This window comes from Pygoscelis adeliae, unplaced genomic scaffold, assembly GCF_000699105.1.
Source record: "Pygoscelis adeliae isolate BGI_AS28 unplaced genomic scaffold, ASM69910v1 Scaffold172, whole genome shotgun sequence".
NCBI classification, from domain to species: domain Eukaryota; kingdom Metazoa; phylum Chordata; class Aves; order Sphenisciformes; family Spheniscidae; genus Pygoscelis; species Pygoscelis adeliae.
In genome coordinates this window covers 6,377,962-6,388,959 of record NW_008824338.1, presented here as the reverse complement: position 1 = coordinate 6,388,959, position 10,998 = coordinate 6,377,962, and positions in this window count along the sequence as shown.

The following is a 10,998-nucleotide window of genomic DNA, read 5'->3' as shown; positions in this document are numbered from 1 at the left end:
GCAACCTTACTGTTTAAGCATTCTGGCTGCTTAATACATGAAAAATTGCCATAAATAAATAATTAGTCCAGGTCACTGCGTATGGTACTGCCTTGCTGACTGGCTGAAAAGGGGGAGGCTAGAAACAACAGAGAAGAGGCTGTGTGTATAATATTTCTTTCCTACAATAGACTAGGAAACAGACGCCAACTCATTTATATTGACAGAATCTGAATATTGGCTTGTTTTATGTGTACAAGAACTTCTCCTTCTGTGTGATATCCTAGTCTTTCCCTTAGGAGCTGTGAACATTACATAACTATCGAACTAGAGTCTACGCACTGTGTTAAATTTCCGAAACTTGCAAGGAGGAATGTGTCACCTGTCAGAGAGATGTCACTTTGGCTGACTGCTGAGTGCTTTGAAATGGGCTCTACTCCCCTTTGCACATATTCCCTGTGAAATGGTTTAACAGGATGAAGTGATTTATTTCAGTTGACAAAGCTTCTCAAGTAAATGAAAAAAAAAAAATTATTCTCTCCTGTAGATTTATTAAGCCACAATTAAATTATGGCTATTCAAATGAGACCTGAGCTATATCTACCTGGGAGCATCTAGCACTGTGTACTCAGGTACCAAATCTGTCATAGCTGCATTAGCTATGGGATGATATGGGTCTACCCTACTGCAGGGTAAATCAGTCCTAAAGGGCTTCTGCCTAATAAGTTCGTTTTGTGTCCAGTATTTCAGCTTGCATGGTTATTGTACAAATTTTTGTGCCAGAACGATGTACCCTCAGTATTAAATCTAATTGTTCTAGTGCCTTTCCCCCTCTTATCTCTTAATTTAAATGACTGTTTTTATTGTGGTTCTGAATAACTAATGCTTCACAGTGGATCTTACCTTTACAGATCATGATCAGTTGGAAAATTCTTTCTCTACTTTACAGGCAGAAAAATGAAGCACAGAAGAGGGTGACTGAGTTTTAGACTCTGGATCTGTGTTTGTACATCTCCATCCTGTTCTTGACTTCATTCCATCACCGAGTTGAAGCCATGGGTGACAACACATTTGCATGGAAACTGGAAAAGAAGAATTATTATGACAATGTGTTGAGCAGTTTTGGAACCCTATTGACATGGAAAACTGATCTGAGTTTGGGAGGTGGATGAGTTTCCTTCGGCAATCACTGTCACCGTTAACTGTCAGTGACACACAAACAAAACATTAAGGTTAAAGTATGTAGAGCCAAAGGTTATACTACTATGTAGAACTCTATACCTTTCCCCTTACCTGAGCTCAATCTTTTCTTGTAAACGTTTATAAATGCCACTCTGTCCTGCTCCCATTGGGTGCTCTGTCACTTTTCATCCCTCTGAGATGCTTGGGCAGCAGTCAGGTACAGGGCCCTACCATGGTTTAGTACCCTCCTCTAGCCTTACAAGTAGCCTGAGAGAAGCATCAGTATGTGGGGCTGTCTCCCAGAATCAGTTTCTGGTCAAATGGTAGGTTATATGGAGATTATTGTATTCAGTTCAAGATGTTCACAATTAAAAAAAAAGTTGTAGAGGTATTGTAGAGAGCTGAAAAATGATATGGTGCTAGAAGACCAAGCCTGAATTCCAATAGTAAAGTAAAGAACTTACCTAGTTGTACTGCTGACCCAGCTGTTACATCTAGATCTCCAAATGCAGACCCCATAGAGATGACTTACTGCATGCTTTCATCTGGACTAACGAGCTGAGGTGCAAAGATGTGGCTTGATTTCTGTGAGCTTGCGCTGTTACCTCCATCAAGCATGCATGCCATGCAGGTGCCCGTAATGGTCATTGGTTAGGGGTCTCTGCACCGTGCCCCTTTGCATGGTGTAAATATTTATTCAGATGCATCAATGTATTGAAGAGAATGCTGAGAGATGATCTTAATAACACGTTATAGTTACTTAAATGAAGACTATATATGTCAAAGGGTAGATGCTTTCAGTGTTTTGTTAAACATACATAGCAGTGTGATAAGAGATTGTATAAATGTGGCTTAGATCTATGACAGGGCTCTGAAGACAGAAACACTCAGTCTTGAAATAAGACATGGGTCCCCATATCTTATGGGTCCCCATAATCGTCTCCATCAGTGGAGATGGTTAGACCTTTGGACGGTTTAGCAAGGCAGGTGATAAATTTGCAATCTATCATGATAATCTTTACAATATTTTTTATTTTTTATGTTAGGAAGACAGCTCAGTCCAGCATTGGGAAAACCTTTTACAAGCTGGATATGCTGGGGTCAGATGATCACCGTAACATGGGCTGTCATTTTTAGTATGAAGAAAACCCCAGAAAATTAACCTTGTGCAGTTCAATTACCTTATTGACTGTCTCTGAAGTCCATAACCCATTAAGTCTATATTGGCAGGTCTTGCTCTGGCCTTATGGATTGTCAGTAACTGAAACTGAGCAAGCTTAGTATATATGTGTGTGTGTGTGTATGTGTGTGTGTATATATATGTTTATATCCATACTTGTTTATAGCACATTATAAAAAGGAGCTAATCTCATCTGTTTATCTTATATGAAGAACCACTGAAGTACCAGACGCACAAATCTTCATAACTGGTATTTGTCTGGCAAATTCTAAAAGCAGACATGTAAAAGTGCAAAATACATAAATCATCTTGGACAAGTCCAAAGAAAGACTGTTATTTTTTTTTAAAATACTTTACAAGCTCAAAGGTCATGAAAAGGTTATATTAAGCCAGTTAACATAAGTGCTCAAGCATCATGGGAGTCTCGTTCATAAATTAATGTGACCCTGAAATAGCCTTTGATCAAATAAACATGCTAGCTAAAAGAAATACATACATGTTGTCTAATGCAAAACAAATTGAAGAAGAAATATTTCAGCTAACTATATCTTTTCTGACCTAAATTGGTGAATCAGTAAACTCTACAAAGCTTGGGAAGAGTAAACCGTTTTTACCCTATATGGAACAGGTTATAGTTCAATAAACAGTTTCCTTAGTGCTCCCTCCAGCACCCCTGCTGGTTTTATTTTCCAGCCACATTCCCTTAGTAATTCTTTGGGTCTATATGTACTGCATTTTGCTCAGTAACAAAGTCCCTGACTTTGTATTCATACCAGATAATGTGGTTAGTTCTACTATGTAGTGGAGGTTTTGAATTTGCTGTGTATATATTTCTTTTTTCCTAAACAGGGAGGATGAAATATTCACCGAATCAATCAATATTGACCATTGCCATGGACTTTGTTGTCCTTATGCATGATGTGAACAGTCTCTCACTGAATTGACTTCTGTGAATCTTATCATTGTACCAGAATCACCAGAAAATTTCGAGGTATACAGAACTGTAAGTGCCTTGAGCCCTCCACCTTTGAAGTTGACATTTGATTGACCTTAATATTTCTTATTTCCTGTAGAATTAAAGGAACTGTAACTTCAAAAATGCTTTCAAAAATCAACAAGACATTTCTGCATTATTTTCTGCCCAGAATTTACGGTCAGGCCATCACCTAGAATATACTCACAAAAAAAGTAAAAAAATTCTAAGCCCAAGATTGCTCCTTTTGAAAGACGAGGAAAATGCCAGAAGCACAATAGCTGATGTTTTAAAACTCTCTGTGGACTACAGCATCCATTTCACTGAATCACACACAGACGGTCCAATGAAAAAAAAGTCTGTGTTTAGGCTGGCAGGAATCCTGGTCACTGTCAAGGGAAACACTGTCTTCAAAAAAAGTGATGTTTTACATGAAAATTCCCAGAAGACTGCCTCTTAGTTTTGACATCACTATAGATTCAGAAATGAAGTCATTAAAAAACTAACTCAGGTATCGCAAAGACTCATACTGTAATGCTAGGTATTTTAGTACTCCGTAAGGATTCTTGCCTCATGCTGAGTTGTACTGCAGTTTTTTGTTCAGACAAGAGCGGTGTAACCTGCACAAGGAAAGGACACTCTGTTTTATGAGAAGATGCAGAGTGCAGAGCAACAGCCCATCCCTTGTTTCCCATGGTTTTGCAGGAACTCGCTGGAGGGATACATGGTTAATGCCCTGTGCGGCATTACAGGGCAGCACAGAAGAAATGTTCCCTATAGACAGGCAGCTGAGGATTTTTTCCTCCCAGTCGCAGGCATTAAAAAAGTGCATTACACAAAGAATAACGAAAAAAGGGCTGGAGATAGGTGATAGAGGGGCTGGACAGGAAGAAAGGAGATCAGTGGGATACCTGGATGTCAGCATGATGGCGTCCGAAGGTCCATCTGGTATCTATACAGAGGAAAGGGGACGCCTGGTAATCAGAGTTTTGAGGTATACTCAGAGTAGGAAGGAGGTTGTGAGTAGAGATAGGGAACAGAGAAGAATCACTTACGGGTGGGAAAAAGTGGTGGCCAGAGACTTGTCTATCAGGAAAAGGTTTAGCAGAGCAGTATTCATGATGCAGAGTCTCTGTTGTCAGAGAAGAGGAGGAAGAAAACAGAAAAAAGCCTAGCCTCGTTCCTGCTGTTGGTTTTTTTTTAAATTTTTGATTTGTAACACATAAATCAGTGAAGCCATGACCATGTACCCAGAGTAAAACCACAACTCTCAGACACAGGGGCCATTACACTTCTGTCACTGCTTTTTCCAAACCCGTCTTCCCCAGGAATGGTTGCTGGATGAGAGACCAGCAGGATCTCTGCACTTCTTTTCTCCCATCACCAGTGGCCTGGTGCTCCAGCAAGACTGAGGAATGTCTGATCTCATAAATATGGGTCTGATCCTGTAATCGTTAGTCATGCTGAAATACATCTCTCTCACTTCACTGGTAGCATCTTCTGATCAGCAGGGCATGAAGCAGCACAGATGCTTGCTCCATGGATTGGTGCCGTGTACCACTACCACTGAAAGATTCCTGTAGCCAAGTGTTGCAGGATTTATTTCCAGAACTTTTAAACGTATATTTTAATACCAGCTTCTCTAATTCATCATCCAATCTCTCCTGTTGCACATAATGTTAGAAAAAGAGAAGTACACATCTCCAAAATACAGCAAGAAAGCAATGTTAGGCATTTCTCATGAAAAATGACCTTGCCTGTCATGAAACTGAACTGCAATAGGTTAGCCACTAAACCTTAATCTGGTTTAAAAAAAAAAAGGCTTTCATGACTTGGACTTAATCCATGATAAAGCTAATTTACTGGTGGCAGGCATTGGTACCTTACCATTCAAATGTTTTTTTAAAGCTTGATGAAACTCCAGTATGTAAAGCCAAGGGGAAAAATATTATATTCATGACGATAATAACAGACTAAACTATTCTTGTATATATTTTATCTTCTTTATATGAGGAAAGGTGGAAAATATTCGCTGCGGGGAAAATGGAATCCCACAGCTGCTAGGTCTTGAGACTTTATCCTTCCCCCTTTCCCCTCTTGTAAGCTGTTTAGCTGATCTCTTGGGAACACTAGGACGATCCCGCATGTATCGCATCCTAGTGTTCTAGCAGAGTCCCAGTACAGGAGCCTGTATGCCTCTGCTTCTATTACACAGCAAAGGCAGCTCTGTTTGAAAGCTAAACAGTTGTTAAAAATCAGGTGTCTTGTATTTCTTTTAAAAATCCTTTTCCTTGCTATCTGCAAGTTTCTTCTTGATTTCAATGTGTATCACCTTTGAAAATGGACTATGTTACTATGCAATGCCACAGCTTTGTACTTCTTGTTTTCCAGGCTTATTGACATCTCCTAACAAGACAGTATGTTATTTGATGGAGGAGTAGGAGGAAAATGGAGTTGCTGAAGGAATTAGAGAGTTTGAAAACACTTCCTTCTTTGTTTTTCCATTTTAGCAATCTCCTCTGTATTTTATACCCAAATCGTCTTTCTCCTTAATTTGGCCATTTTCTCATTTTCTGATCTGTTTTGTGCATTGCCATAGCACCTAGTTTTGATCCAGGTCAGGCATTGGCACACAGCTGTATTTCTGTTGCATAAAATGATATAGGTTGTATGTTGCCTTGGGGACTTTTTCACGAATTTCAGGCTACTTGCAGGAGGACAAATGACGCTCAGACTGAAGGGAGGGCTGTACCAAAGTACCAAGCTGAATAATCAGACTGTTTTGATGAGTGAGTTCATAGCAGATCAGATTTTATGTCATGTGGCCATAGTGCTTTTGACTTGCTGTTAGAGCCCTGAACCAGGATCTCTCTTTATGATCAAACTACAGCTACTGTAGAAAAAGCTCTTTCCCCCCCCCTGCTTTCTAAATGTTCTTTATCTCATTTTCTTTCTTCAGGTTTTCAGATATGCAGGGTCTAGACTTTTCAGATGATTGTGTCCACATCTGCTTGTGTCTTCAACACTGAAAATGAGTTCATTCACTTGAATTAATTACACAAAATGTAAAGAAAATCATGTCTTTAAAGAAATAAACTTCTATATATTTCTAAAGTATTTGACATGAATTTTTCCCATCAGTTTTCCATTTAAAAGCAGAATCAGAAGTAGCGGAAATCTCAGAGAAGTATTGTCTTTGTGAAATTTCCAAGGGTTTTTCCCTTTTTCCAGAAATGAAAGATGCAGAAAGATTGGATAATCTTTCAGATGTTTGCATGGTTTCTTGAATCAAATCCAACCCCCAAACCTTTCAAAGCTTCTTTGCTGCAAATGCATGTTGACAAACAGACAGCCAAATGCCACAGAAATAGGCTCTGGTAGCTGACACTATTGAATTATGCTACCAGAAGAGTGCTGAAAAGGAGGGCCAAAATAATTATTATAATCAGGCTGAAAATTATAATCTGTTCTGTAATCAAAATTACTCTACAAGCAAAGCCTACTCCTTCATTCTACTGTCAACCCCTACTAGTATTAAACTTCTACTCTTCCATATTTAAGAAAAACAATACTTTCTATAGCAGTTAAAAGGTTTAGAGCTCTTTCTCATCTTCTTTTGTTTATTAACAGCTTCCAAAGCTTTTTTCTTGCTTCTGTAGGACTCTCATTTCTTTTCCACTGACCTGTATGTATTCCTTTCTCCTCTTCAGGCTTTCTCTTGAAAAAGCCCAGAGCAGTGCAATTCTTGAACACCTTCCTCCTGGCATGCTCTCCATTCTCTAGCTCCAGAGCAGGCATTGCTCTCTCTGGTCATGGTACCCCTTCATTTATTCTTGGACACATACTTTGTAAGTCACAGCCAGATTTGTGGACTCAGATTCTGCTTTAGTCATACAACCATGTCATAAGGTTAGACTTGCCTGGCTAGTTGAGTAGTCTGTTTTGGAGATGGAGTAATCTCAGTCGGAAAAAGGGGGAAAGTTTAATATAAGAGATAGCATTAACCTTCTATTAACAAATCCCACACCACTCAAAACACACCCACAGGGTATGACAGCAGGACATCTTGTTCATTCTTTTCACCCAGTCTGGTCAAAACATATTTTAAGAGAGACCAGCAAAGAAAATGTAGAACTTCAGACCCCAGCATATGCAAGCACATTCATTTTAGCCATGGAAGAGTTCCTTAATGTCTGATTCTTCCCAAACCCTCCGCTACCATGCCAAATGGTTGAGAAGTGTTGCTTCCTGAATTCCAAAATAAGCTATTCTTCACCTCGAGAGAAAAATGTGGGATTTTATCTGAGAATGAGTTTTGTCTAAAGAGAGGGTTATTCTGCCCTTTCCTAGCCAGACCTGTGTATTTAGACAAGACTCTGCAAGTGAAGCTCCTGGTTAGTGTGTTGAATAAAACTGTTTTCAGGACACTGTTTTTACTTTGTGTGATTGGAGTCTGCCTGAAAGAATATGGCAGGAAGTGAAAGAGAATAAAACTGTTAATCACGCATTGAAGAACTCATGTGAAAGAATATAGTGTATTCCCTATTGCACAGAACTTCTTCAGAAATACAAATTGTTATGGTGATCACAGCAGTAAACCGAGATGTCATATCTTCTCTACATCCTCTGAATAAGCTGGTTTCTGAAGTTTTCTGGGGATATTTTTTGCGAGAGTATCCTTCTTATGCGATTTTCTGGGGAAGGATAAAATGAGAACTAAAGGTGAGATGAACTACTCAAAATCATACTGAAGTAAAGTCCACAAGACCAGATTCCTAACCCTCTTCCTGAATATCAACTCATTAAGGATTCATCCTCTCCAGATACATTCCTACGACATATATGCCCAATTTTTTTCTGCTCCCATCTCTTTCAGGAGGGGGATGAAGAATGCATTTTGATAACTGGTAATTATCAGTGTAATAAAATAGGCTTCCAAAATACCACGAGGTTTCTGTGCTTGTGATAAGGCACGATTCTTTAAGTGAAATGAAAGAACTCTAAAATTACACACCAAGAAATCAATATATTTTTTCAGTTTGCTTGAAAAATCATCTTGCAAAAGGGTCTTTGTTTTTCAAATTCCATGATCACAGCTGAAACACATAAACTGAAAAGAAGTGCTATAAAGACATAAATCTTCATAGAAATCATAGATTTATCATGCCATTATTGCTGCTCCTTGGCAAATCATGCAGTCATTTTCCATTCATTTAGAATTTAGTCAAGTAGGATCAATTCAGGCATTGCTTGTCTTTATCCTGTGATGTAATGCCATCTAATGAAGCTGCAAAGCATAAAATCTGACTTCAGCCAGCAAGAGCATTATAATGCTCTTCCTTCTGTTTTGACCTTTAAGTAGGAGTGTAAGGCAATGAGTGCTGCCTGTAACTAGCACTTGTGGCAACATGTTGAGTACAAATACGGATGATGGGTCTGTTGCTATGAATCATCTAGATAATGTTATCTAAGCAAATAATTTATTTCAAATGAGAAAACTTCATTAAAGAAACACTTTGACTGCAAAGTCAAGCATGCAAAATTTAGGAAATGGTAGAACTGAGATGGACCATTCGGCTTCAGTTCAACTCCCCTAATATCTGCCACATTACAGTTACATTAGAAGGTAGTCATATGTTCAGATATTATTTTTCACAGATATGTTCAGCAATGGTGACTTAGTGAGTAGCTAAGTTTGTTCCGCCTCTGTTGTAGTGTGTGTGTAGCTCATGAAGACACAATCTGAATGCAGGACTATACATTTCCTGGTAGATCTTCTTCTGCTAGGCTTGCTTAAGAAAACTAGTGCTTCAGAAACACTGATGGATTCTCTCTCTTGCCATATATGCACATAGTCACACATGCACACAGGTCAGTGTATTTATAAGATTCCTATAAAGCGTGTTGTGATCATCACATCTTTACAAGACCTATGCAAGACAGAGGCACCAATCTCCTTGTGCTGTTCCCATGGCATTCTCCTAGCCACAGAAGTTGGGAGACCCTGGGAGAAGGGGCCTGTTCACTCCGTGCAGCTTTGAAGTACAGCACGCTCAGCCCCCTCCAGGCTGACTCCCGTATAGTGCAGTTGGTGCATGAGAGCTGACATTATGACCAAATTTGTGCAGGTTTCCAGAGGACTGTCTGATGTCTTCTTTACTTATTTCATGCTATGGCAAGAAGGTGCTCAAAAATTCTAGACTGTGCAGCGTGGCTGAGCATAAGCTTTATTAAGAAAAGAAAAGCATAAATAAAAGAACTGAGTGTGCCTCCAAAGTGCAATACAAGCATCAAATGTTCCTTGTCACAACTGGGGGAATAGAGTAGATGGAAACTGTTACCTCTGCACTGCAAATGGAGAAATCAAGGCCTGGACTGAAGAAATCTGCCAAAAGCTATACAAAGATCCAAGGCCAAATGGGAATTAGCAGTTTTCATCTCCCATCTCTGTGCTTATTCTTCTTAACCATGCTGCTCTTCGTTATCCGCATATTGCACTGTATTTTTCAGCACCAGTACTCAGCCTTGACGGAGAGCTTGAGAGAGGCACTTTGCAGTCAGCTGGAATTAGCCAGGCACAAATAATTGCCTTGTGAGCACATGGCATTTTCTTATCCCATTCAGTTCAGCACTGTAAGTCAGAGCATCTGCACAGTGACCTGCTGTGTATATCGTGCACCAGCTCAAAATGCTACATTACCCTTGTTTGTGGTATTCTGCAGCTCTGTTTATGAGTGCACTTTAACTTCATCAACTGGATATGCAAAGAAATTAAAAAATACTTTAGCACGCAATAAGGCAGGATGCACTTTCAATAAAAGTGAAAGAATTTTGTTATGCAAATATTTACCCTTGACATAAAAAAGAAGTAACAACCACCTCAGATCAAACCAAGAATGCAAGCTTCGACAGTAATCCGAACATCACTTCCAGGGGAAAATCCCAATTACTTTGAAGTGAAGGGCATAAATTTCATTGCATTTGAAAGACAGAATTCTACCACTAGCATCTACATTTATACAAGGAATCTGTTGGAAAGCTTGCCTGGAGTAGGAGAGAGGAAATGGGAAGTTGTGGCAGGTGAACAAGAGAAATTGCTTGAGAACAGTTTGTTTTGTTCCAGCTCAAAACTCATTACTCACCACAGTGACTGTTCAAGATCCACTTTAACTGCCCCTTGCATAAATTCTGGTCATGTTGAGTTATTTGATGATCTAGGCTGCCAGTCTAACTTATTACAGATGAGGCAATAAAAAATACATTTCTATTTTCCTTTCTCTGATTCAACACTGCACATTTACATCTCCAGCAAGACTGAAGAATCACCTGTTACTTACATTTCACTTGCTTTTGACAGACGTTATAACCCAGACATATTTTCTAAGCATCCTTGGGTCTGCATTATGTTTTCTCAGGGAAATTTCCACTTCCTTTTGTTTTTTACAATGCTCAGTGAGAGACATCCATCAATAATCTCATGGAAATGACTCAGGAGATTAGATTGCTAAACAATTTTTCATACACATTCCCTCCTGGAATAAACATCTTAAAACACAAAATTATCTTTCTGAACCTCTGTGCCAGTAGACTGAGATGGCTTCTCCTAGCATTTACATTTTTTAAAGTCTGCAGTAACTCCAATGAAGTCAGAAGAGGTACTTTGCAGTGAGCATAGAAAGAATCA